Source organism: Furipterus horrens, unplaced genomic scaffold, assembly GCF_987537825.1.
Source record: "Furipterus horrens unplaced genomic scaffold, mFurHor1.1.pri manual_scaffold_6, whole genome shotgun sequence".
Lineage (NCBI taxonomy): Eukaryota > Metazoa > Chordata > Mammalia > Chiroptera > Furipteridae > Furipterus > Furipterus horrens.
In genome coordinates this window covers 43,212,741-43,236,918 of record NW_028327176.1, presented here as the reverse complement: position 1 = coordinate 43,236,918, position 24,178 = coordinate 43,212,741, and the positions used below count along the sequence as shown (strand labels likewise).

Below are 24,178 nucleotides of genomic sequence, written 5' to 3'. Positions count from 1 at the left end.
GGGTTCAGAAAGACTTCTCTGAAGACAGTGTGGAAAATGGGTTGAAAGTGTTGGACTGGAGTAAGAACTTGATGTAGTAACTTCAGAGAGAACATGCTGGCCTGGATAAAGTCAGTGGCAGTAAAATAAACTTAAGTAGAACATATTCAGGTTTCAAAAACTAATTTTATTTTACATTTTAAAATAGTTAATGAAAGTTTTTTCCTAATTCATCCTTTTGGGAATTACACACAGTGGTAAACCAAGTGACATACTGATTGTCTTATTGAACACTCCCCCTCCCTCAAGTTGTTACATTATTAGAGCTCTGTCTGATAGTCTTTTGTAAATTTTATTTGATGTTACCTACCTAAATCATTCTTAATTTGCATCAGTTAAGACTGGTTTTTAAAAACTTAAATTTTAAAAGAAATTGAATCAAGATTTTGAGAGTAAAGAAAAGAAAAATAACAAGTTTTAACAAATGTCATGTTTCCTTGCAATTTCCACTTCATACATGCTTTTTTAAAACATAGCTATGTTCATCAGTAGCACTTACAGTTTTGTACCCTGCTTTTCTGAGAACATTTTATTTACCCATCTTTCTACATAGTCACATAACCATCATCTTAAATGACTGCGCAATAGTCCATCAAGTAGATAGACAGTAATTTAACTTCTCTCCTATTGTTGGGTATTTGTGTTTTCTTCTTTTTCGTTTATACATAACACTGTAATAAATATCTCATACATATGGTTCTTTCCATATCTTAAATGATTTTTTAAATTAATAAGTTGGTGAAATTGCTAGATCACAGGGTATGAAAATTTAAGGACCCTTGATGCATATTGCCAAATTATAATATCCACTTTCTGCCATTCACCACCCACAATTCTAAAGATAGTATAATATAATAAAAATTTTGATACAGACAGACTTACTGACCTCAGTTACCCATTCATCTTTGTGTTTCTGAGTAGCTACCACAGGAGCACTGAGTCTCCCAAGGAGGAAAAAAAAATCTAAAAGCTGTGAAAGGAGAGGTGCAAAGAATTTTTAAAAAAAGATATTTGAATTAAGGGAAAACTGATAAGGGACAAGGAAAGGATTAGGCAAGCTGGTCACAGTCAGCAACAGACAGCAAGATGTGACACAATAAAAACTGGGTCATTGAGTTGGGACAGCCCTAGGACATAAAAAGACTGAAATGAAGTCGGCAGCCGTCCGTCTCGAGAGACGATGGTGTAGCTTCTTAAGAGTCTATCTGCACCGCTGAGAATGGTTGTGCAGTCCAACTCGGGAGTGACACGGTATATGTCTTCTCCCGTGTTGAATTGACATCTTGCGATGTCGCTGGAGTGTCCTCTCCAGTGAAGCTGAAGCTACAGAGCCTCGAGAGACGATGGTGTAGCTTCTTAAGAGTCTATCTGCACCGCCGAGAATGGCTGTGCAGTCCGACTCGAGAGTGACACGGTATCTGTCTCCTCCCGTGTTGAATCGACATCTTGCGATGTCGCTGGAGTGTCCTCTCCAGTGAAGCTGAAGCTACAGAGCCTGGGCAGGGTGATATGGAGGGTCTGCTGTTGCCCATGCAGCAGACCCCCACTCTCTTCGCAGCTGAAGGATCCAAGGGAAAGACAGAGTCAATACAGCTTGGCTTCAGGTGCGCCGCAGCAGTTGCCAGTGTTGACTACAACGTCAAACCGCCTTAGGGACTCCGGCTCTGGATTTTCTGTCGGGGTTTACTCCCTTAGCCTTTCCCCTGAAGAGGTATGCCGCAAGGCAGCGGAGGTTTTTTGGAATCAGAGTTTTCCTTCTCTGATGTGCCCTGACTGGAAGATCGAACCAGCGACACTTAGCTCGCAGGCCGACGCTCAATCCACTGAGCCAAACCAGCCAGGGCCATGAAATGAAGTAAAGCTCTGGATTACTTTGTTCTTGAATATTGAATTTTTTCAGAAGCATGGAGCATGAAATATTATAGTGATAAGCCAAGATTGGAAACATAGCCAAGAAAAAGAGGTCTTTAAGGGATTGCTTAAAATGTGCTGAAAGAATAATTTGGTTTGGTCTTAAATGGCTCACAAAGTAAATTGACATAAAGCTTTTGCATAGCAAAATAGGCATGGAGGCAGAAAACAGGGAGACAAGCAGAACAGTTTACCCTGTAAATTTGATACATTATCAAATGTTAGATTTTAGTTCTAGAAAAGGTTTATCAGAAGCATTAAATGCTGCATTTTATAAGTATAATTAACACTAATTTGTTATGGAGCTATATATGGATATATCTTTATTCTAGTTTTAAAAGACAATATGGGAAGTTTAAATCAAGAAAAATACAAAATCATCAGTTAGTTGTAAGAATCATTCTAAAAATACCCCGCTGCCCCATCAGTCTTTAAGCATTTATAAACATTCAAGCCTTAGAAAAATGTGTTTAAATACAGATTTAATCACAACAGTTAAATTTATCTTGGTGCTAACATACATTTATGTCTGTTGAAAATGAGCCTAGGCATCGGTGTGTAATCATTTTAACCAAAGTCAAGAAAGTATAGCACTCTTAAAAACAAGATAGTAGCAGATAGCTGGAACATATACATATTTTATGAAAAACCAAAGACACTTGAAATTTATCTTATCTATATGCTCAATCTAAACATGTTCCACAGCACCACTCTTATCTGGAAAGGGCTTTTTAACCTATCAAGATACATTAAGATCATAATGTATATATAGCCATTTGTCCATCATTGTTCCACAGATCTAAGTGTTTAGTATTCAGCTTCATTAAAAATGTAGACTTTTAAAAATAATAATCAACCATGAATGGTCTTGTCTTTAATTTTTCAGAACTCCAATAACACTATATTTGTCTGATAGGAAAGTGGAATTATTAATTCATCTTTAAATGTTTTTAGTTCCAGATTGAGTTATTTATATTCCAACTGAAAACAGATTGGAGACCCAAAATATTGTAGCTCAAAAGAGACAAATATTTTATTTTTACACTCAAAATTCAAATTTAAAATTTTGATGTGCACATTTAATGTTTATTTTATAAATTCTTGATTCATTAGTGCCTAGAAGTACTAAAATGATCACTAGAGACAGTGGCAGTTTAGGACTTTGTTTCAATAGCTTTCCTTAAAAAAAAAAAAAAAGAAAACACGAGTGCTAGTAAACTAGGTCTCCCGGTGGTGGTCAGTGGTCAGTAAATCCATACTAAGGAAGGCAGGTTAGTATTATTAACTGTTGATAGTTCAGTCACTTACAAAGCAGTGTGGTAAAAGGATATGTTCATGCTTTATATTTTTAGCATGCTATGATTTTGTTCTGCAAAATAAACTTGATTTAGTTAGCTCCAACAATATGTCGTCCACTATGCTTTGATACTCTAGGACAAAAAGATAAATAGAAGTGAATCCCTGCCCATCTAGTCAAGGTTGAGCATGTCTTATGATAATATTTTAATAGAGCTATATAAAATATGAAGATAAGTGAGGAGTCCTGTCTAGGGGGCACAGTAGTATTTCAGACAGCTGAACAGCATGGGCAAAAGTATAGACATTTGAAAATATAAGGCCCGAACCAAACCAAAACTAGCTTGAGGCAATAAAATATGAGGTGTGTAGAGAAGGGCTTGAGATGAGTTGGAAAAACTGGTGTCAAGATATCAGTCTTTTACATAATATATTATGATAAAGAGTTGAATTTTATGCTATAGGAATGAATGATACATCTATATTTAAACAGAATTAGAAAAATTGTTGCCATATTCAAAAATGATAGAAAGCTAAGAGGGAGAGCTAAAATGAAAAATAATACAATCATATTACAAAAGAAACTCATAACAGGCTGAAATTCTAGGCACAAATACATTTTACACACACACATAAACACTCATTCACCAACATACACTTTTCAAAAAATCAGTTCCCTTGTACACAATTAAGGAGCTCATTGCATGCTATTTTTCAAGGGAAAATATCTGGGTGGCCTCAGGAGCGGATAGGCATGTATTCAGAGATGTATAATGATGAGATCATGGAGAGTAGCTCTCACAGTACTCTTCTATGTTGTACCCAACTTTACAGTACCTTCTCCATAGCTGTATTTATTGATATATCTAAAACAAAATCTGTCTAATTGTGTCACTAATCTCCTTAAAATTCCACTAGACTCTCCATTTCCTGAAGCTTAACACCCAAACTCTTCAGCATGACACAAAAGGTTTCCTCTCACCTTTCTGGCCTTATTCTGTCACCCTTCCAATCCTTCATCTGTAGTTCTTCCATTGCACTTCTCTGGGTTTTGCCAATAGGTCCTTTCCCTCCTTACTGGTCTGGCCACAAATGATTTTATGCATGTACTGAAACTCTACCTACCTTTGAATGCCTGCCTTAACCATCATATCCTCTACAGCAATTTCCCCTTGTCCCCCAACTTACTTCCAGGTAACACTTGTATACTTTTCTTTGTATCTCTGTTGTTCATACTTTATGACGGCATCTGAAACAATTTATTATATATATATTTTTTGTATATTAGACTCCTGCAATTTAATTGTAGGATCTCCATGAAAGTGTCCTTATTCATCCTTGTATTTCCAATGCTTAACACATTGTGAGTACTCAATAAATATGTGGTGAATGAATAAATGAATGGATTTAGTCAAGGGGAGTCAATGTAGTGCAGTGACTGAAAAAAGAGCATGTGTTTGGAGGCAGATAGACATATGCTCAAACACTTGTTCCATTTATCAGCTTGGTCAAGTTATTTCATTTACCTAATCCTTAATTTTTTCATCTTTAAAATGGCTGCTAATAGGGCTTTTGCAAGAATTAAATAAAATAAGCATAGCAAAATCAACATTTATAAATAGTAACTGTTCTTATTATTTTATATTCTGAAATTTCTGTACCATGTAATTCCTTTTAAGTCATCTTACTTTGTTCCTTTTAGGCCCAGAAACTTGACTCTTACGCTTCATTAGGCAGGCATTTCGATGACTTCCATCTAAACTGATAAGAGACTTACTGTGTATAATAGGAGCTATATGTGGTCTAAGTACCCCACACACTGGGCACAGGCATAGGCTTGTCCTCCCATTTGGGAGATCAAGTTATAACCGCAAAGGTTGCTTGTAAAGCAAAGCTTCAAAAGAAGGAAATTGGATACCATTACAAGGATGTTTATAAGAAGCTAACATATATCCATTAGGGATATTTCCACTATAATAGGTTATATCCAATCCCCCTACCCTCCCCGCTTTCTCTTAAGACATTGATGATCTTGGGGTTATAGAGGTCTTTAGAAGTCATTGCTGTTGTAGGAAAGTGAAATAGATAAATTGTCTCAGGAGGCCAGCTAATTACTTAGTATTGTTCTATGTGGGTCTTGCAGTTTAGTCCTTGGCTTTTCCATACAGAAATTCAATTTTGTTAGTATATCTATTAACTAGACAGATTCAAAAGAAATGACGATGGTAACTAAACTCTTCAAAGACTGAGAAATAAAACAGTACAAATTTATTATTTATAATACAACTGCCAGTATATTTTCTCCTTGTAGGAAATTTATTTTTAAAGTCAAATTGTAATCATTATAGCTGCTTGGAAATTATGGGATCAAAAAAAAATGGATGTTGTTGTTATCTACCTATAATAACTCCTGTCTACGCTAGAAATGTGTCTGCTAAGGAACTGACTACCTGAATCCTTGCTGATCAGGGTTTTCTCTCCCCATAACTGAGAAGATGCCATGAGCAAAGCAGGGAGGCCAGAAATTCCATGGTGTGTATAGGGAATCCCAAACAGAGTGTGTAATGCTCAAGGGTAAGCTGAGAGAAAAAAGTAGACAGGTGAGACTGAAGAGGTAGACGAGAACAGATCATAGGATGTGGAGAATGGTACAAGGAATTACCAGGGCCAGGCAAAGAATTATTAAGTGATATTGAGATCTTAGTGGGTTGTGGAGACTATGGTTGTGTGTAGCTCTTCTAACCTAGCATTGGGTCATTTTCTATAGCTATGTGGGTGCTCTTGGACAGAAGATAGATGGTTAAGCTGATCCAAGGTCAGGAGTATATCAGGCAAATGCAGTGGAAAAGCAATAGTATGGAGATTTTCAGGTGTCATCAAGAGAATGGCAGAAAGGATGAACCATGGGATCCCTACTAGGTAGAAGAGTAAGTGAAACCATAAAGGATAATAAACAGAAACAGATGGAACACAACTCTTGATGAGATCAAAGGTAAGTTTGAATATCTATCTCCCCTACAGTCAGTGAGCATCTTGATGACAAAGGACCAGGTCTTATTCACTGTATCCCCAGTGCCTACTATCACGCTTGGCACATTGTAGGCATTCAATAATGCTGACTGAATACACAGATGAATGAAAAGCAAGCCATGTTAGAACTCAGAGCTCCTCCCTCCTCTTTTTATACAGTAGTTTCTTTAATAGTTAAACCCTTAAAAAGTAGAAGTGCCACATTTACTCATATCTAAATCTTTGTGGAATAAAAAATAATCCTAATTTTAAAACCTATAGCCACTCTTACACCAAGAGTAAACTTTTAAGTTTGCCTGGACTCCAAAAACAAATACACGTAACAGCCACCATTTAATTGAATATGTACTATGTAGACAAACATTGCACTAGGACTTTATCAATACCTCACTTAATTCTCAAATGAGTAATTTCTGTAATACTCCTATTTTACAGAAGCTAAAACTGAGGCTTAGGAAAAGTTAAGGAACTTGTCCAGCATTACGCAACAAGTAAACAGTATTTAAATCTAAGCCTGTTGGGCTCTGAAGGCCATGCGTTTCCACTATGCAGTGCTCCCACTATCCAAACACCTGTTCTGAAGGTGTATTTGGGTTGATTTACATTTGTCCAATCTGGAAGCCAAAGCAGGAACAATGATGCTATTTCTCAACCTTGAACCTTCAGACCTCTAGGGATCAAGGGAAATAGTAAAAAAGGATCAAGTTATTTTCATCGTTTTTTTTTAATGGAATACATTTACCTATAAAAAAGATGACTCTATGATATCACCTAATACAGGAGACTAATGAACAACACAAACAAACGAGCAAAATTGAACCAGAGAATACAACAAGGATGCCAGCCTGTTAAACCAAGCACGCCATTGTCCGGGGACAGCCAACTGACCTGGAGTCTGCAAGATCCTTCCTCATGTGGGAAGGCCACCTCCCCTCCACACCCCCACTCTTATTAGGGATTTCTGGACCCAAGGGTAGGTATGATGACAACCACGTCCAGCTTGAAGCAACTAGAGGAGCACAAGACCTTCACCCATTGTCCTTTATAAGATTATAAAGGGTCTTAAGTCTGAGAGGGGGGAATTGTTATTTTTTATTGTTAATTAATTAATTAATTTTTAAAAAAGAATAATATAGGAAAAGGTGAAGCCAAGGAACTTAAATGCATGACCCATGGACATGAACTAAGGGGGCTGGGATTGCTGGGGGGAGAGGGGTACTGGGCGGAGAGGAGCAAAGGGGAAAAAATTGGAACTATTGTAACAACATAATCAATAAAACATGCTTTAAAAAAAAGATGCCTGGACAAACTAAAAAATCTGCAGTTTTTCCTTTTGGTTGGAATATCACCTGCTCAGAGCATTGACTTCAGTCATTTCAGGTTGCTCTAAGTTGACCACCAGGTAAAGAGATGTGTATTTGATTAATTTATTTTAAATGGGGACACACTTTTGTACAGGACTAATGTAAAGGATTGCCATTTTTAAGGTAGGTCTTTGTTAAAAGCTAAGTACTTTTCATGCACTATCTTATTTACTCCTCCAAGGAATTATAATAATTGTATTGTTATTATAGTATATTAATGTAATAATTATATGGTAATACCACCACTTTCCATTTTGCAAATGAGAAAAATTGAGTATCAGAGAGCTCTAACAAAGTAACCAAGATCACATAGCCTGTTATTGGGATTCAAATTGAGGTGTGTCTGATTCCAAAGCTTTACCACATCATTTTGTTCTAGAGATTGAGATTCTATTGTTTGAAAGGCACAGGGATTCTAGGGTGAATACAATACTGTTCAAGAGGCTTATGTATCTTTGAAAATTTGGGGTGTAGGAGAGTAATAAAGGAACGCTTGGTGGGAGGAAATTTAGCCCCCACTGGGTGGGAGTCTGTCCCATTTCAAACAGCCAAGGGGACTAGAGCATGAACCATGTTGGAGCCAGGAAGCAGAGGAACTTTTAAAGCAGCTTGACATGCACACTCTCTTCCTTCTCCCTCCTTCCTTAGAATAAAACCAAAAGCTACATTTTATAAAGCAAAATTCCTGGAAATGCAGATTAATAGAGTACAAACTGAAAGTTCACACAGATGTTGACAATTGAGAAAAATAATCATTCATATGGGGTGGTCAGAAAAGGTCATGGAGAGAAGCAATTTGAATTATTGGTGGGTCCATGCCACGTAAAGTACCCACATACTTTTCTATTTCTCTTAGTAAAGGGTCTGGCTATTAAGTTAAAAAGTAAGAACATTTTTCTACAAACTCATAACTTTTTTAATCCTATGAGTCTAAAACTTACTCTTTCTAAGTTGTAATCTTTAAAATATGAAAAGTGGCCAGATCTTCAGTGATTACACCTCAGCATGTATAATGTTTTTTAATATCGGAATTAAATATTTTTTGAAATCAGTATTTGGTCCTACAGAAAAAAAAGATCTCGCTGATTCTGGATTTCATAGATTTAAAAGCTGTGGAACTCAAATATAAAAAAAGCTTACCTAATAACATTTTGATGGAGTTTTTGTTTTGTTTTGCTTTATAAACTTTTAAAACAGAGTTGAGGGTGAGGCAGGCACATGAGCACTTGATGTGGTACTGTGTGGCTCCCTATCACATAAAATCTTAATAACACCTACCGGTTGCCAAATTTCTTTTGAAAACTTTTCTTCTAGGTTATAAAAACTGCCCCCAGTAGGTTGCTGATTTTACTGCATGAAATGGAATGAGCCAAATATTTCCTCCTTTTGCAAACAAACGCAAATCAAAACTCATGGTTTGAGGATTGAAAAAGACACAAGAATGCAAGAATAATCAAGCCCCTCATGAAAATGCCCACTCCAGTCGCAGGGTACAGGCAATCTCAAGTCAGTGTGATCCTCACTAAAGACGAAAACATTTGCTCACAGCAAATGCAGCTGCAGTTAATAACATGAGCAATATCAAGAGCAGATCTGAATGCACATATGCCAGTAAAGAGATTTTCATGATTTCAGTAGAGAAAACTCCACCTTGTATCCCATTTGGGGCCAAGAGCAAAGTCAGGCAAATGGAAAATATGCTGGAAACTGTGTTGGGACTCTCCAACAAAAACATTCCTTCCCTTTTCATTTTAACTATTTGATATAGCCATGCTTTGGAGCTAGAAGATGAATCCAAGTCACCACTTGCCCTTGGGCAAACCCGCCCTAGGAGTGTTTTACCTTAATTGCATTCTGAGATGACTGGGCTACTGAAGGATATATTCACTGTATTCAAGCCTCAGGGAGTATGTGTGATGTATGCAGCCAAACTTAGTCACCTGGTAAAGGTGTCCATTTGTGGAAGGCACATTGTTTTCAAGTTTAATTCCTGGTTTAAGAGCATAAGCCCCCGTATTATTGACTAAAAAATAGCCCAACACCACAAGAGAGAGAGTGTGTGTGTGTGTGTGTGTGTGGTTTTGTTGTTTTAAAATCTAGCCTGTGAGCAAAGGAATTGTACTAAGGTTGGGGAAGTCTTTAATTCCACTCCAAAAAAACAAAACAAAACAAAACAAAGCAAAACAAATGCAGAATATAAGAAAGAGGGAGTGCCAACCAACCGGAGCTCCAGGTAAACCTTTTAAACCCAGCCTCTTAATATATTGGGGATTTTCTGTTTCTTTCTTCCTTGATTTCCCTAGATTCAGGATTCAGTTCCTGAGCTTCCTAGTCACCCTGCAAAAGGAATTTAGCTTTTAGGAGAACTGCATAATTGGGTCCGAGATATTTGGGTGGCAATCATGCACCAGCAGTCAGAGTTCCTCCTTGCTAGTTGCTTTTAGGATTGCCCTGAATATCACGGGTATTCTAATTCTTTTTCAGAAAGCTCATATTTTTAACCAATAAAAAGTTTGTTTTTATATTCATTTCCTGTTACAAATAATCTATTTATACTTCATGAAAAATTCAAATAGGTCAGTACCAGGGCGGTGATTTTTATACTGCACTCAGCATCTTTCTATGGCATTCATTTTAATAAATAGCTTTCTACAGTAGCCACCTGTGTTAAAACTATTGTCTTGGTCAATTTCAAAGTGGCTTTGAAAACAGGGAATCCTAGACTCAGAAAGAGAAAATGACATTGCCAGACCAAGTACCTGTTGGCATAAAACTTGAACCCATGTGTGACAGCTGGCCAAGCAAGGCCACGCTTTCCCCATACTCCTCCTCTTTCATATGCACTGTCATCTCAAGTTATGGTCTAGAAGTGAACTGAATAGTGTGACCTGGATCTTAATTATGTTCCATCCTCTATTTCAAAGTAAACTCAGGGTGAGATCTGTGCAAGATTTGTTTACTTTGGTTTTCTGACTCTTCCTTCAGCTTCCTTACCCCTTAAAAGGCATTCATCCCACCTACTCACCTATCTCACAGGTACTTTTAGGGTCAAATGAGGTCTGTGAAAAGGCTCTAAGAATGGTGAGCATTTATTATTAAGGTGGGCAGAACAATGGTCCCTCAAAGATGTCCACATCTGAATCCCTAGAACCTGTGAATATGTTAGATTATATGGCAATGGGGAATTAAGTTTGCAGATGAAATTACGGTTACCAGTTGACTGATTTTAAAAGAGGAAGATTACCCCGGATTATCCAGGCAGGCCTAAAGTAATCAAAAGCTGTTTTAAATGTAGAAAAGGGGAGCAGAAGAGTGAGTGTCAAAGGGATATGATGTGAGGAAGACATTTGCTGGCTTTAAAGATGGAAAGGGGCATAAGCCAAAGAATGCAGCCACCTCTAGAAGATGCTGAGGTAAGAAAGTAGACTCTCTCCTAAGCCTCCAGCAAAGAACACAGCCCTGCTGACACCTTGATTTCAGCCCAATGAGACCCTTTTGTGTTATTTTAAGCTACTACATTTGTGGTGATATGTTATTTAGCCATGGGAAACTAATGCAATTATTAAAATGACTGAACTTCCAAGCACTGAAACAAGTTCTAGTTGGGTTGTGAGAGCTGAGTGAAGTACAGTGAGTCGCTCTCCCAGTATCTGCCTTGCAGGTCAGCAAAACACATCCAATAAGAGAAAGGGCTGGCAGGGGCATACACTGACCAGGGAGTGGTAAAGCTCAGACTGGAGCTGCCCCCAGGATACCCTGAGTAGGGACATGTGCTAAAAATTACAAAAGAGTGTTAGGTATCCCAACTGTTAGATATCCCAAGGTGGGCAGAAGATCCCTCCCCTTGATGGTTGCCCCTCCTCTGGGGCCACATCCACCTTGTCTCCTATGGGTCCCCTCTACCCTTTCAATCCTTTCCAGGCTGTTCTCAGCTCATTTCCTGGGTAGCAGGAGTTGGAGCTGGCCTTGCTAGAGAACTGTGTGATCTGCCCTGGGGCCAGGCCCCAGGATCATCATCTCTGGCCATTGGGTTCCAGGCTTAGGGATAGGGGCAGAGTAACTGAGCAACTTCATCTTTATCCTAGTTTGCTGGAAGATCACTCCTACTTCACATCTCATTAGATGGCCTCCTGGGACAGAGGCAGAGCAAATGCAAGATTTTAAAATTATTTTCCTCCAGCTGTGCATTAATATTTTATTTCAATCTTGCCCTATAGTCTGCTCAAGATGAAAAGCTTGAGGTGGTTACAAAGGTGGGTCAGAGCCAAACTGACTTTTGTCCATGTCTCCAGGCCCCAGCTTTCCCCCATCTCCAGCAGCCTTATCATTGCAATGAAAATCCTGCCCTGGAGAGTCTTCTCTTTCTGCAGATTTACACATACCCAGCACCCCAGCCAGGCCTGAGCAGCTCTTTCCTGGTCAAATGAGCTTCCACAGGGGTGTCCATTGTGACCCACATTCCTAGAACAATTTCTTTTTGCAAATCAGCAGGTTTGAAGCAAACAAGGGCACATTTAAGGACACTGAACTCTGCAATTAGCTGAGGGTAAATTTGGCAAAGCATCTGGTCTGCCTACCAAACTGGAAATACAGAAAAAGTTCAGCTTTTAAAAAGAAACATTAGCTGTATGAGGTTAATTTGTGCAAGCCTACTTGAGGTGGCACACAGAGGCCCTGGCTCTGCACAACAGGTGAGAGGCTGGGATTGCTGGGGCTGCTAGGAGAACCATCAGGCCGGGGTAGATGCTGAACACAGAGACAAATATAATTAAGCGGTGCCAGAAAATGAGAGCAAATAGCCAGTCATCCTTTGTTGGCATCTCCTAAAGTCAACTTTCAGCAGGTTTTAGCATTTTACTAACTGTGAGCATTAGAATTGTTAAAAGGATACACTGGATTAATCAAATTAAAGATCTCCTCCCTGATCTCTTAGATCTTAGAACACATCTTATGGAAAAGCCTTGGACCACTCTTCTCCAAGGCAAGATCAAAAGGTCAATGAAGCAATAAAAAGGGCAACAGAGAGGAGAAACTGGTGGTAGCAAACATATTCACTATGAAACCCTTCAAGCCACTTCCCTTTCATGAATATTTTTGAAATTTTGTAATCTCCCCCCTCTTAGAAAGAAATGCCAATTTGACATAATATTTCCAAACATCAGAGTAAAATACAGGAAGATCAGGCAAGTAGGTTTGCAGCGGGAAGAAGTAGGCGAGCATGAAAGTAAATATTATCTTTGCCCCATTTTGCAGCAATAGGCATCCCTGATGTAATAAAAATTATGAATCAAGATCTCATGACTGCTCTCTCTTATCCCTCATTCTGCTTATCTGAGGAATTCTCATGTAATTCTCCACTGGCTACATCAATAATAGAATGACTATCTTTTTTTTAGACAAAGACAAACTATTCTAAAATATATGAGAAATGAAGAAAATGGGATTTCAGTAGTGATAAATACAGACTTAGAGATGTGAAAAAATATCAAAGCATTCAAATAGAAGCTGGTTAGAATAAAGGGTGCTGGTAGACTGCTAACTGAACAAAAGTCAACAGGCCCTTAATGAATCAGAATAATATTTGGGAGGCCAGAAACAAGACCACAACATGTATGTGCTATATATGATTGGGGGAGTTAAGATACATGTGACTTATTAAATTTAAAATAATTAAACATAAACAAAATTTATAATTTAGTCCCTCACTCACACTAACCACATTTTGAGGGCTCAGTAGCCACACATGGCTAGTGACTACTGTATTAGATAGTACAGATACAGAATATTTCCATTATTGTAGAAAGTTCTCAGATGCTGCTACAGTAGAGATAAGAGAGGCCCTGGAAATAGTCTGGACAAGTACCACCAATACCACTGGAAAATGGAATCTTTGAAAGGCACAATAAAGACTAAGTTTCTTAAGCTCTGAAAGGAAAAAGGTGAGGAGAGACTAGGCTTTAAAACTATGCTAACTGTTGAATCAAGACCAGATGTTTTCCAGTTGCTTGAAGAGCTAAAGCAGGAAGGGTGTGAGTTCATCATAAAGAGTTCCTAATAGTGAGGTGACTGGACACTGGGAGAGAATAAAAAGGAACACTGTCAAATTTGTAAATTTGAGAAAGATTTTAAAATAGCATAGCAATTTGACATTCTGGATTTTATATTGGGGGATCGACTAGAATGAACTTCGTCTTAATCATCAATTTGCCTTGATCAGTTGAAGTCTAGTATGTAGAGTACTTAAATGACAGACACAAATAAGAGTTGCTTCATGAATCCATTAGGATTTTGTTTTGTTTTGGTCCTTTGTACATATGGTGGCTGTCATCCCAAATCACAGTCTTAGATCTTGACCTCAAAGTCAGGCCACTTTCACTTCACCCCATACTCTCCTTTGTTTCCAAAGGTAATTAAGAAAGCTCACTTCAGCTTTTCCTCTGAGTAGCCTGTTTGATCTCTGGCCCAGTACTACAATGAGTGCCTAGGCTTTGGAATCAGACAGTCCCATGTTTGAGTTCTAGCGCTTACCGGGGCAACATTGGACCAGTCATTTAACCTTTTTATTAGACATAGTCTCATGGTTGCAAGTAGCATTTTCTAAGAAAAATTGAAAATTTATTGGTTTCTATACTGGGAAACTAAAGGTTTTCTCCCCACATATAAGTAATCTACATTTTAGGATATCTCACTTACAATTCTCCTATTTTGTCACCAGTTTAGTTTATTAGTCTTTTCTGGTGGTAACTGACAAAACTCCAATCCAAACTAGCTTATTATTAATAGGGAATTTATAGGCTCATGTAACCTGGGTGGTTCAAGAGTACAGCAAACTTTAGAAATGGTTGAATATAGGGGCCCAAATGATATCTTTCTCTCCATCCTCAGATAAGCATGCTCTGTATGGTAAGGAAGATGACTATCAGAGCCAAGTTCCACTCTTAAGTTGACAAGCCATCAAGAAACACAGATTATATCTATTCCAGTAGAAAAGTCCCAGGAAGGTTTCTGGTTCGCTCAGACTGAGTCAATGCCCATTTATGGACCAAATCATTGTGACCAAGAAAATAAAGTGCTTTTATCGGTCAGGTCTGGGTCACATGTTCTTCTTTTTGCCTAAGGGTGGACTGGGTAACCCATACTCAAACTGCATGGACTGAATTCCTTATGGGAAAGAGGAGTCTTGAGTGTTCTGTAGTTCAAAACAACATGCTCATTGCATGTCTTGGTTTCCTCATCTGTAAAATGGAAATAGAATACTTTTCTCATAGGACTATTACGATATTAAATGAAGTAACATATAAAGTATCTGAAACATTGCTCAAAAGATGGTAGATAATATTTTCACCATACAATAAGTTACTATTATTTTGTTTAGGACCCATGGTGGTTTTGTAATGTGTCAACTTGGCTAGGCAGAGCTACCTTTCCCAGAATTCCCTCTCCTGTATGTTTCTATTTAGAATGAGCTACAAGGGAGATTCTTGTGTGAGATTTGGAAGGTGGAGGTGAAGGAACAGCCATTTCATAGTTCGTGCATATCCTCTGGCTCCCCTGGGGCAGCAGTTGAGCCTATAATAGTCCCATCTTTCTCTGGAATCTTCTTCAGATCCTCCATCTCCTAAGCCAAGTGTGTGTTTAGTTTTATGATGGAGGATGCCAGCTTCTCCTGTAGGACACCCATACCATCCAGTCAGAGGCAGTGGGAAACTGACATGGGTTTCAGTCCTTTCTGGGTTCCACTTCATGCTTGTGGGTTCCAGCTAGTCCTTGTTCTCCACTACTTTACACCCACCTATCTTCCCTGGGAACTTCAAGCATTAGACCCAAAGACAATAGCCTTATCAAGACTTCTTAAACAGCTCCCAGAATTGCATAAGGCCAAATCCCTATCTCTGTGAGTCTTTCTCTTTCTCATACACACGTGCTTGCACACACACACACACCTACTTCTTGAAGTGATTCTGCCTTTCTCACTAGATCCTGACTGAAATCAACCTACTTTTTCTAAACCTCCCCAACCTCTATTTTGGGTTTAAAGGAATGAAGACTCTTTGGTTCAAGAGAACCACAAATTAGGATAAAACTAGAGCAGACAGTTAAAATAATCTTCAGAATAATAATGTTTTAAAAAACAAGGAAAGAAAGAAAATAAATAAAAACACCACAGCACCAACCACATTCTAACTTTCCCCAAGAGGTAGAGTAAGTGAAATAAACAAGATCAGTATCCTTTGTTATTGATCTGGCATTGGTTCATACTTGCCCAAGGTCAGTAACAAAGCCAATGCACAAAGCAACAAAATGCTTGAAGAGGAGGTATTTGATTACAAATCGAGCCAGACCTTTTTCGTTGAGTTACATACAAGTTTAAGACCAGTGAGTGAGCATGTCCATCACACCCATGTATATGTACCATGAGAATTTCTTGCCACATGCGTTTCTGTACTTGGAGATTTGGCTGGGTCTCTGGTGGCAGCTGCCCAGGACAGTGTTCTCTGGACTTCCTCATTCCTGCCCTCTCTATAACAGGAAGCAACAGAGCAGTACATGTTGCTCCCTTCTCTGCACTGCAGGGAACTCATAACAGACAACACTGGCAAACAAAGGAAGCATTCCCATCCCGTCACATGAACTGAGGTGGATTTAGGAAAAAGAGTTCACTTCAGGTCTCCATCAAGGCATCCCTCAGGATAGGGAAGAGTTCATTGGCTTCTTGACTCTCCCTCCCAACCTGTCTGTAAATCTCTCTTCTTGGACATGCCCACCTGAAATGTACCCAACACAGTCATTTATTGTGGACTCAAGTCACAACCATGTGATAGAGTTTAGTGATCTTTTTGCCTTGTGACAGAAAGTAGAGATCCTCCCCGCAAGTAATGGGAGGTTTAATGGAAGCTGGTGTGGCTTTGGGGAGTTGAGGAGATATAAGACCCAGGCAGTAGGGCTGGGGAGCCCTGGTGCGAAGGGGTGATGCATTGTGAGTTCTGGGAGCTGCCACAGCATAAGTGCCTGGGATTGCTCTGGTAGAATGCAGGGCTGTAGGTCAGGGGGCCCTTCAATGTAAGAGATCACACATAAAGGAATGTAGAAAGGCCCTGAGCCTCCCTCTGCCGCAGCTTAAGGGCACATACCTTCCTCTTTGTATCTCATGGGTCAAGTCAGGGGTCTGGCTCACATTCTCTGAATGGTAGGCCAGAGGTCTCTGGCTTTCTGCCTCTCTTCCTCGACCTCATCTCTGATTCTAACTGCAGTTTGTGCTGGCTTCACCCTGACAACCTCTAATCTCAAGAGCAGGCTCACATCTTTTGCTTCCTCTATTTTGGGGTTTCTATGATGCTGTGCACACTAGTAGGACCCCACTTAGCACTCATATATGCACAGCCCTGACATGTGGGGGAGTTAGTACCTCCAATGGAAGCCACAAACAATGGGCAATGGGAGCTGCTGGATGGAGGCCTCTGCTGGCAGATCACCAGGTGAATGACCCTGAGAAATGTTTTTTACACTCCTCAAAAGTTCCTGGGTGGGATTAAGTTCCCCTGACAGAGTGATGACCTTGAAAAAACACCTATATTGGCTTTTTTTCCCTTCCCTCCCTTTCTTCACTTCTGCTCCCTGGGATCACCTCCCCAATCAGTGTACAATCCCTTATTTCAGGCTCATCTTTCCAGAGGAAACCCAGGATAGGAAAAAATAATATTTTTTTGTAACTTAACTATTATCCTGGGGCTCCATGAGGCTCAGCCTTGGCAGGAAGGTCAATGCGCAGGCCAGCAAACAATATGGCATCATGAAAAAAAATTTCAGTCTTTAGTATTTATAAAGATACATCAAAGAGAACCCAACATTTTCTAAATTCTCCTTGTCCAGGCCCCAAACCATCTCACAGATACTCCAGAACCCCTTGAATGCCAGTCTTGCTCTTCTTTTTCATCTCTTTTATTGTATGAAGGTATCTAGCTTCTCTGGCTTCAAACATATCATATCTGTCTGCAGTAGCCATTCTCATGATTCAGTATCCCTGAAGAACCAGCAGCAATCTCTCTGGTGGTGGAGGTGGAACGGCAAGTCCTACTCCTTCCCAGTGCCCTTTGGTTCTTAGATAAAAATTAGACTGTAAGCTTCCAGACTATCAGCATAGAGCCTGGCTTGCATAGTACCTATAGACAGACTCTACAGAAAAACTTTTTCTTGTCATGACATACACAGAAATAGACATTTTTGTATCATATTCCAGTAAATGGATAAAACTGTCATCCCAAATACCAAGGGGCTCCCTCTCTTGCTTGGCACAGCATCCCCATTTGCAGGACATCAGTGTCTCAGACCACCCCAGTGGAAAGGCTGTGGGATGTGTAGGGAGTGACAAGGACCCTCCACTCTGTGGTGGGTCCTGAGAACACATGCAGAGATGGCTCTTTCTCTCTGCGCTTCTAATAAACACAAGCACTTGCTTGACATTTTCCTGCATTTTCTTACATTTCCCAACTGCCTCCCTGCCCCCATCCACACATTCCACAACATGGCAATTAATTGTTCTCTGCTGTTCAGCAGCATTGGTGTGCACAACCACGACTGTAGTCCTGCTTTGTTCCCAGTTTAATCAGTGGCTGTCCCTGGCTGTCCCTCAAAAAAACAGACAAAACCAGCCAGCTGCAGACCCAGCTGTCAGCAAGCCCCAACACTGGCATTCAAGTGGCCGCAAGAGAGCCCATTCTTCTCCTTTCTCCTCTTAACAATTGACAGGCTCTGAGGAAGGAAACCATGAGTTCTGGGCTTGGCAGCGGGCAGGAGGCTCTTGTTAGCAGCTTGCCTTCCTGTTTATATAGGGTCTGGCAAACTGTTAATTTCTCTCATGGAGGTGGCAAATGGGAAAACCAGAAATGCCAAGGAGAAGCAGCTTGGAAAACAGCCTCAAAGGGACTTCAGGAAGGGCCTCCTTCAAGTGAGGCAGAAGGCTAGAAGTGGGGATTGGGAATGGGGAGGGATTATCCTGGGTTCCCAGGCCCAGTGAAGAGGACAGTCACATTTAGCTGTCTTTCCAAAGACACACGGTGCCCCACTGTGTGGGCATGCCTCTCCCAATGTTCTATCTGCTTCCTTCCAAAGTGGGCTGTGGTTTCCTCAGTAAGCATCTGCGTTAAGACCTGCAGAGTTTCCCCATCATCCATGAGCAGCCCTGATCTGGCTCCAAAGCTGAAAACACTCCAGGAAATACTCTGGGATTTAGTGGCCCCCCTTTCCTGCTCCTTCCGCCTTTACTGCTGAACCCTAGGCAGTGTTTCTCCACCCTGGCTATATATACCCTGAAAGCACCTGGGGAAGAGTCTGATTCCATTGTTCTGGGGAGGAACCTGGGTGCTGATCTGTTTTAAAAGTTCCTCAAGTGATTTTTTTTTTTTTTTGACATGTATGAGACCAAGCGTCCCTGGCTGCTACAGGAGTATAGCAGACAGGTATAGTTAAGAAACAACTTTTTTTTGAGCAGGGGGAACGACAAGATAGCACTTCCTCAAGTGATTCTAATGAGCCAACCAGCACTGAGAATGTCAGGGAGGAAAACCTTTTCCTCTACCCTCTTAGGTTCAATGACTGAGGGATTGCAAATTTAGCTGTCAGAAGACAGATTAACAGGAGAAAAGGAATACAAATTTATTAATACTTTATGTGCATAAGAGCTCACATAAAGTAAGTAAAACTCAAAGAAGCAGTTAGACTCAGGAACTTATATGCCCTTCTTAAAAAAGGAAAGAAGGCTTGGACTTCAAAGGACAATAAATTACAGGAAAGTGACTAGAAAATATATGGGGAAAACTAATGGGAGATAAGGGTAATTTTAGTAAGGTTTGGTTATGCAGACTCATCTCAGATCTGACTCTGATGATAGGAGTTGCTTTCCTCTCCTGGCATGAGCGAGGGGTTCATCTTCAAAGGGAAAATCTATGTCACCTTCGCAAAGAGAAATGGATGCCCTGCTTTTAGGTAGATAAGGGAAGGGCAGAGAACTCCTCCTGCATCTATTGCTCCTCAATTGCCTTCTGCTCAAAGTAATCGTTATTCCAAAATGGCATATTTTGGGGTAGCATATCCTGATCTCCTTTAAGAACTCCTGTAAAGGATAGGTCACTGTGGTTGTTGTTTGCACTATAGATTATTATTTTAAGTTAAATGCTAGCTTATTTCAAAGGGCTGTTTGTAAGGGTGGGGATGGAGGCAAGAAATGAGAAGGAAGTGGATTCCAAGCAGTCACAGCTCTCAGCTGGGACACAGACAGTTCTGATTTGACTGAGACTGCGGGCATGGTGTGGGGAGGCGTTCTTGGGATGTGAGACTTAGGTGCCAAATCTGGGAAAGTCATCCACCCTACTAGACTCCGGGGCACCACGGACTGTCTTTATCATGATTTCCCTGGGTTTCTAAGCCTCTTGAAGAAGGAGAGGGGTGTCTTATTCTTGCTTATATTCCCCAGTATCTGCCACACAGTAGGTGCTCATTATCCAGTTCCTGAATTTGCTGCCTCCTGTTTAATTCAACAAAGGCCCCTAGACACTGATGTTTTATGTAGGAATGTTACCAGGCTTCCATGGTCTGGAGAAAGACAGGATTGTTTGTTCTAGAGAGAGAAACAGCTTCAGAGTAGGTGGGAGAGCAGGTTGTAGGCTGAGCCTTGGGGGAGCATTTGCAAGGCTGTGGACACAGAACACTGTGGCTGAAAACACTGCGGAGAAATGGAGCTATTCTTATCACAGATATAAAGCTCATTTAAATATCCCTATGCACACAATTCTTGTCAAAAGGGCTGGATTGCAAAAATTAGCTATTTTGGAAGTTTGTCTCTTAAAGAAGAAAAATCAAGATTTTCATGCACGCTCTCTTTGCTTCAATTTTACATGAGGGAGTGAAATGAGGATTTGTGGATTTGTGGAGAGCCCTGCAGCTCTCTATTCGAGGCTGAGGACTCTCAAAGCCTGGTCAACAGGCCCTCTCCATCCCATCACACTGCCCCGTCCCATCCTCCGCATGGCTACCCAGAGATCCTGCACTGCTGGAGGACCTGCCAGGGTCCAGCCCATCTCCTGTCTGGGAGGCTCCTACCAATCCCCTCTTCTACTCCTTCTGCAATGGTCAGCTCAAGCCTAAGGATCCTCCAGGAAGTCCTAACTCCCTCTCTCTCTTCTGGTAGTTTCCAGAGCAAGCAGAGTCCATATAACACTGCCAGCATCCCTCTGTGATCCATTCTGGAAGTAACCAGGTTATTAGTTCTGCCAAAATTTCCTTTGTTGATATATTCTCTGTCCGCCCACCTCAGTCCTGGTATTCCTGAGACCCTGTGAAATCCTGGTGGCTGTGGTCTGCCTATGTCCTCAGTACAAGTGTAATCAGTGAGAAATAGCCCAGGTCAGACACTGAATCAGCAAAAGGCCCAGGGATGCTGTGATCCTCAGCTGCTTCCTTTACTCCCAAGCTGGAGTTAAGAGGGGGTGGGCACAGAGAGAGAACATCATGTCAGCTCTGCTGCCATGAGGCTCTGGGTGTGAATTCTCTGATGTGGCCACCTTCCCTGGTTCTGTGTTGTGGGCGTCCCTCCAGAGTTCCCAGGGTGATGGGCTGTCTACCATCTCTGCTGTAGTTCCACTGTGTTCTTGGCTCCCAGATCCTAGCCAGATCCTCAGCTCCGCCCACAGGCAGCAGCTGAACGCATGATCAGAAACCACCTACCTGGGTTCTGACTGTGTGGCTAGATCCTCTGGCACCTTACTTTTCTCATCTGTAAAATGGTACCTTCTTTACTGTGTTATTGGGAGGACCGAGTGACCCACTTCTGTTAAAGCAATTAGAACAGTGCCTGAGACATAATAAGTGCTGGCTATTATTCTTTAACATTCTTTTTATGGAAGGGAGAGTGGCCACCTAATTTGTGTGGGTCCTGTCCCCTCAAGTTTTCCCATCTCTGGGTTTGGTGCTTATTGTGAGAGGCAGTTCTAGACTCTCTAGAAGCTTCTAACCTCACCCAATCCTGGGATTCTTTATGTGCTGTACTGTGCCTCCCAAAGAGACCAGCCAGGGACAAGTTCTAAAGAGGTTGTCTTTAATTGCCACCCTGATATAGTCTATTTCTAACTATTTTTAATATGTCAGTCTTGATCCTCAAAACCTCTGCATGCTTCCTGAGGAAAGCAATTCTGTCTTGTGCATTTTCTTTATCTCTCAACTATGCCTAATGTAGCTCCAGGCATTGGCTGAATGACACATTAGGACCTAGGAGAACCCAAAAGCGATTTTCCACCCCCATTACCTAACATCCACGAAACCAGAAATAACACCAAAGGACCTCCTTGACTTTGGACATCAGGGTCTAGAATAGGCAGGTTGGCAAATACAACTGCCTTGGATGTTTGGTAAGTTGGAATTGTAGAATGACAACCAGCAGAACGTCCAGCCCTAGCCTCTGTCTACTCCCCGAGGTCTGGAGTAAACCCAAATAGCTTTATTTGGGAGAGAGACAGGGGAGACACCAGTCAGAGCCAATAAAAAGACATCCTTCTCTCCCTTAGTTTTATTTCCTGAGTGGTGCACCAAAATATGCTGAGCCTAGAGTCTGTAGTAATAAAATAGGCACAGGCCATGAAGGAGCTATAATTGCAGGCTGCAGGGAAAGCCTCAAGGCTCTGCTGCAGTTCTCCATGACCACCCTTCTTTTACAGCTGAGGGAGCTGTTTATAGCATCTCTTGGGTCCCTCTGGCATTTTAGAGCCTTTGTTGGAAAATGCATTTAGATTAGTGTTAAGTCTGTGTTATCCTGGAAAAGACTGAATGAGTAATAAGTGAGTTAACCTACCCTATTTTCCACAAAGAACTCTAAATTCCCCCTACCTCTCTGAACAAAATATCTGTATTTCTACCCACGCTCTCAGCTACCTGCTGCAGAGGCGGAAAACCTGCCAAGTTTTGCTTCAACACTACTGCTCCTGGAGCTGCCAGGGTCCTGCACTCTGAGTCTGAGCTCTTGCTCTGCCCTGATAGAGATAAAGGCATGTTAATGGGGCTAAGAGGTCCTCTGCCAGATGGGCTGAAATATCATAGACTTACTACAGTCAGCAGCCTTTGGAGAAGAATCCAGACATTAAATTCTTTACCATGCAGAAATTGTCAACAAACAGCAGGACAGACCAGCTCCTGCCCACCATGCAAGCCATGTTCCTGCTTAGCATCCAGGCTCAGCCTGTCCCTTGACTGAAAGTCCCTCCCTTCTCCTAGGTACCTGACAATCCTGCTATCTTTCAACCTTAGCCCTAGCTCCTCCTTCTCTTCTGTCCATTCATTCAGAATGTATTAATTGAACACCTGCTGAACCCCAGGGAGTGGACTAGAGATGGGGATACAGAGATGAAATTCACAGGTCCACCCTACAAGGAAGGAGGTCCCAATCTAGGAAGCCCTCTCTGACCACTCCAGCCCACGACCACCTGCCATTTTTTGAACTCTTTTGAACATCATCTGGTTGATCCAGCCTTGGCTTTCATTAATACTATCCCCAACTTACAGATGAATTAACAGTCCCTGAGAGGTTAAGAGCATTGTCCAAGGTCACTGTGCCAGTTGGTAAATTTTAAATGTTTCAGCTGCTCTCTATATTGGTCTTATTTCCCCAACTGGTCTCTAAGCTTCCCAGGAGGTGGGCAAGACTTTAACTTCTCTACCACAACCTTGTAGTCAACAGCTTTGCACACCTTAAGCATCCAATAAAGGCTGATGACTTGCTGCTTCCTCTTGCGCTGACCCAAGGTCATAGCCCTGCTCTGCTTGGGACCCCACAGTCCAGACCCTGCATCTTGAGGGGCTGAGTTTCTTCTCCATTATTCCATCCTCACACTCATGTTCCCATAGTGCAGCCTCCTTTTGAGAAACAACAGCTTTCAGCCTCCTGAAGGGAACATCAACTTGCTGTTTGCAAATAGCCTTTGCTTACTCCAAAGTCACTATCCCCAAGACAGGCCCAGGTGAGAAGCCCTAAGGATGGGAGAGGTTTGGTGAAATAGGTAGGGGTCTTGACTGTAGTCTTCTTGGTTTTCCTCCTAAGGAAATGTTTTAGGCTTCTCCTTGTGAGGGGCTATGGTCTTGCCAGGAGAAATCGAAGAGAGGGAGGGGTCAGTGGAACTGTGCAGGGAGCTCAAGGTGGACCCAGCCCACAACACAGTGGGCTAGCCACACTGAAGTCACCAAGGACCCAGTATGCCTGAGCCTCTGGCCAAGGTTAGGCCTGGTTGTCATCCAGCCAAAGGCTGCTGTGCCCATGAAAATGTGGATCCCTGGGCACAGCCTCATATGAGATGCCCCAGGCTGTGGGCCAAAGTCTGCCTGTGGGTGTTCATTCCTCTAGGGCAGCTACATCAGGCAGGGGGATTTCGGAAGGAGGAAGTGAGGACTCCTTATAGGAACATTTAGATTTCAGGCTTCAGGTCAGAATCTTATACAAGACTTGATGTCTTTGGGGCAATTTAAATGTCCATTTAACTCTCTCTGTCTTGAGCTGGCCT

The 24,178-nt window shown here is 41.3% G+C and overlaps 1 non-coding gene across 1 annotated transcript; it reads right to left on the bottom strand.

Moving 5' to 3' along the window:
* Positions 1–19,048: 19,048 nt before the first annotated feature.
* On the bottom strand, positions 19,049–19,181 carry LOC150006044 (small nucleolar RNA SNORA63). Its single transcript, XR_016512103.1, has one exon. It is a non-coding gene; the product is annotated as a small nucleolar RNA SNORA63 (small nucleolar RNA).
* Between the last annotated feature and the right edge of the window lie 4,997 nt (positions 19,182–24,178).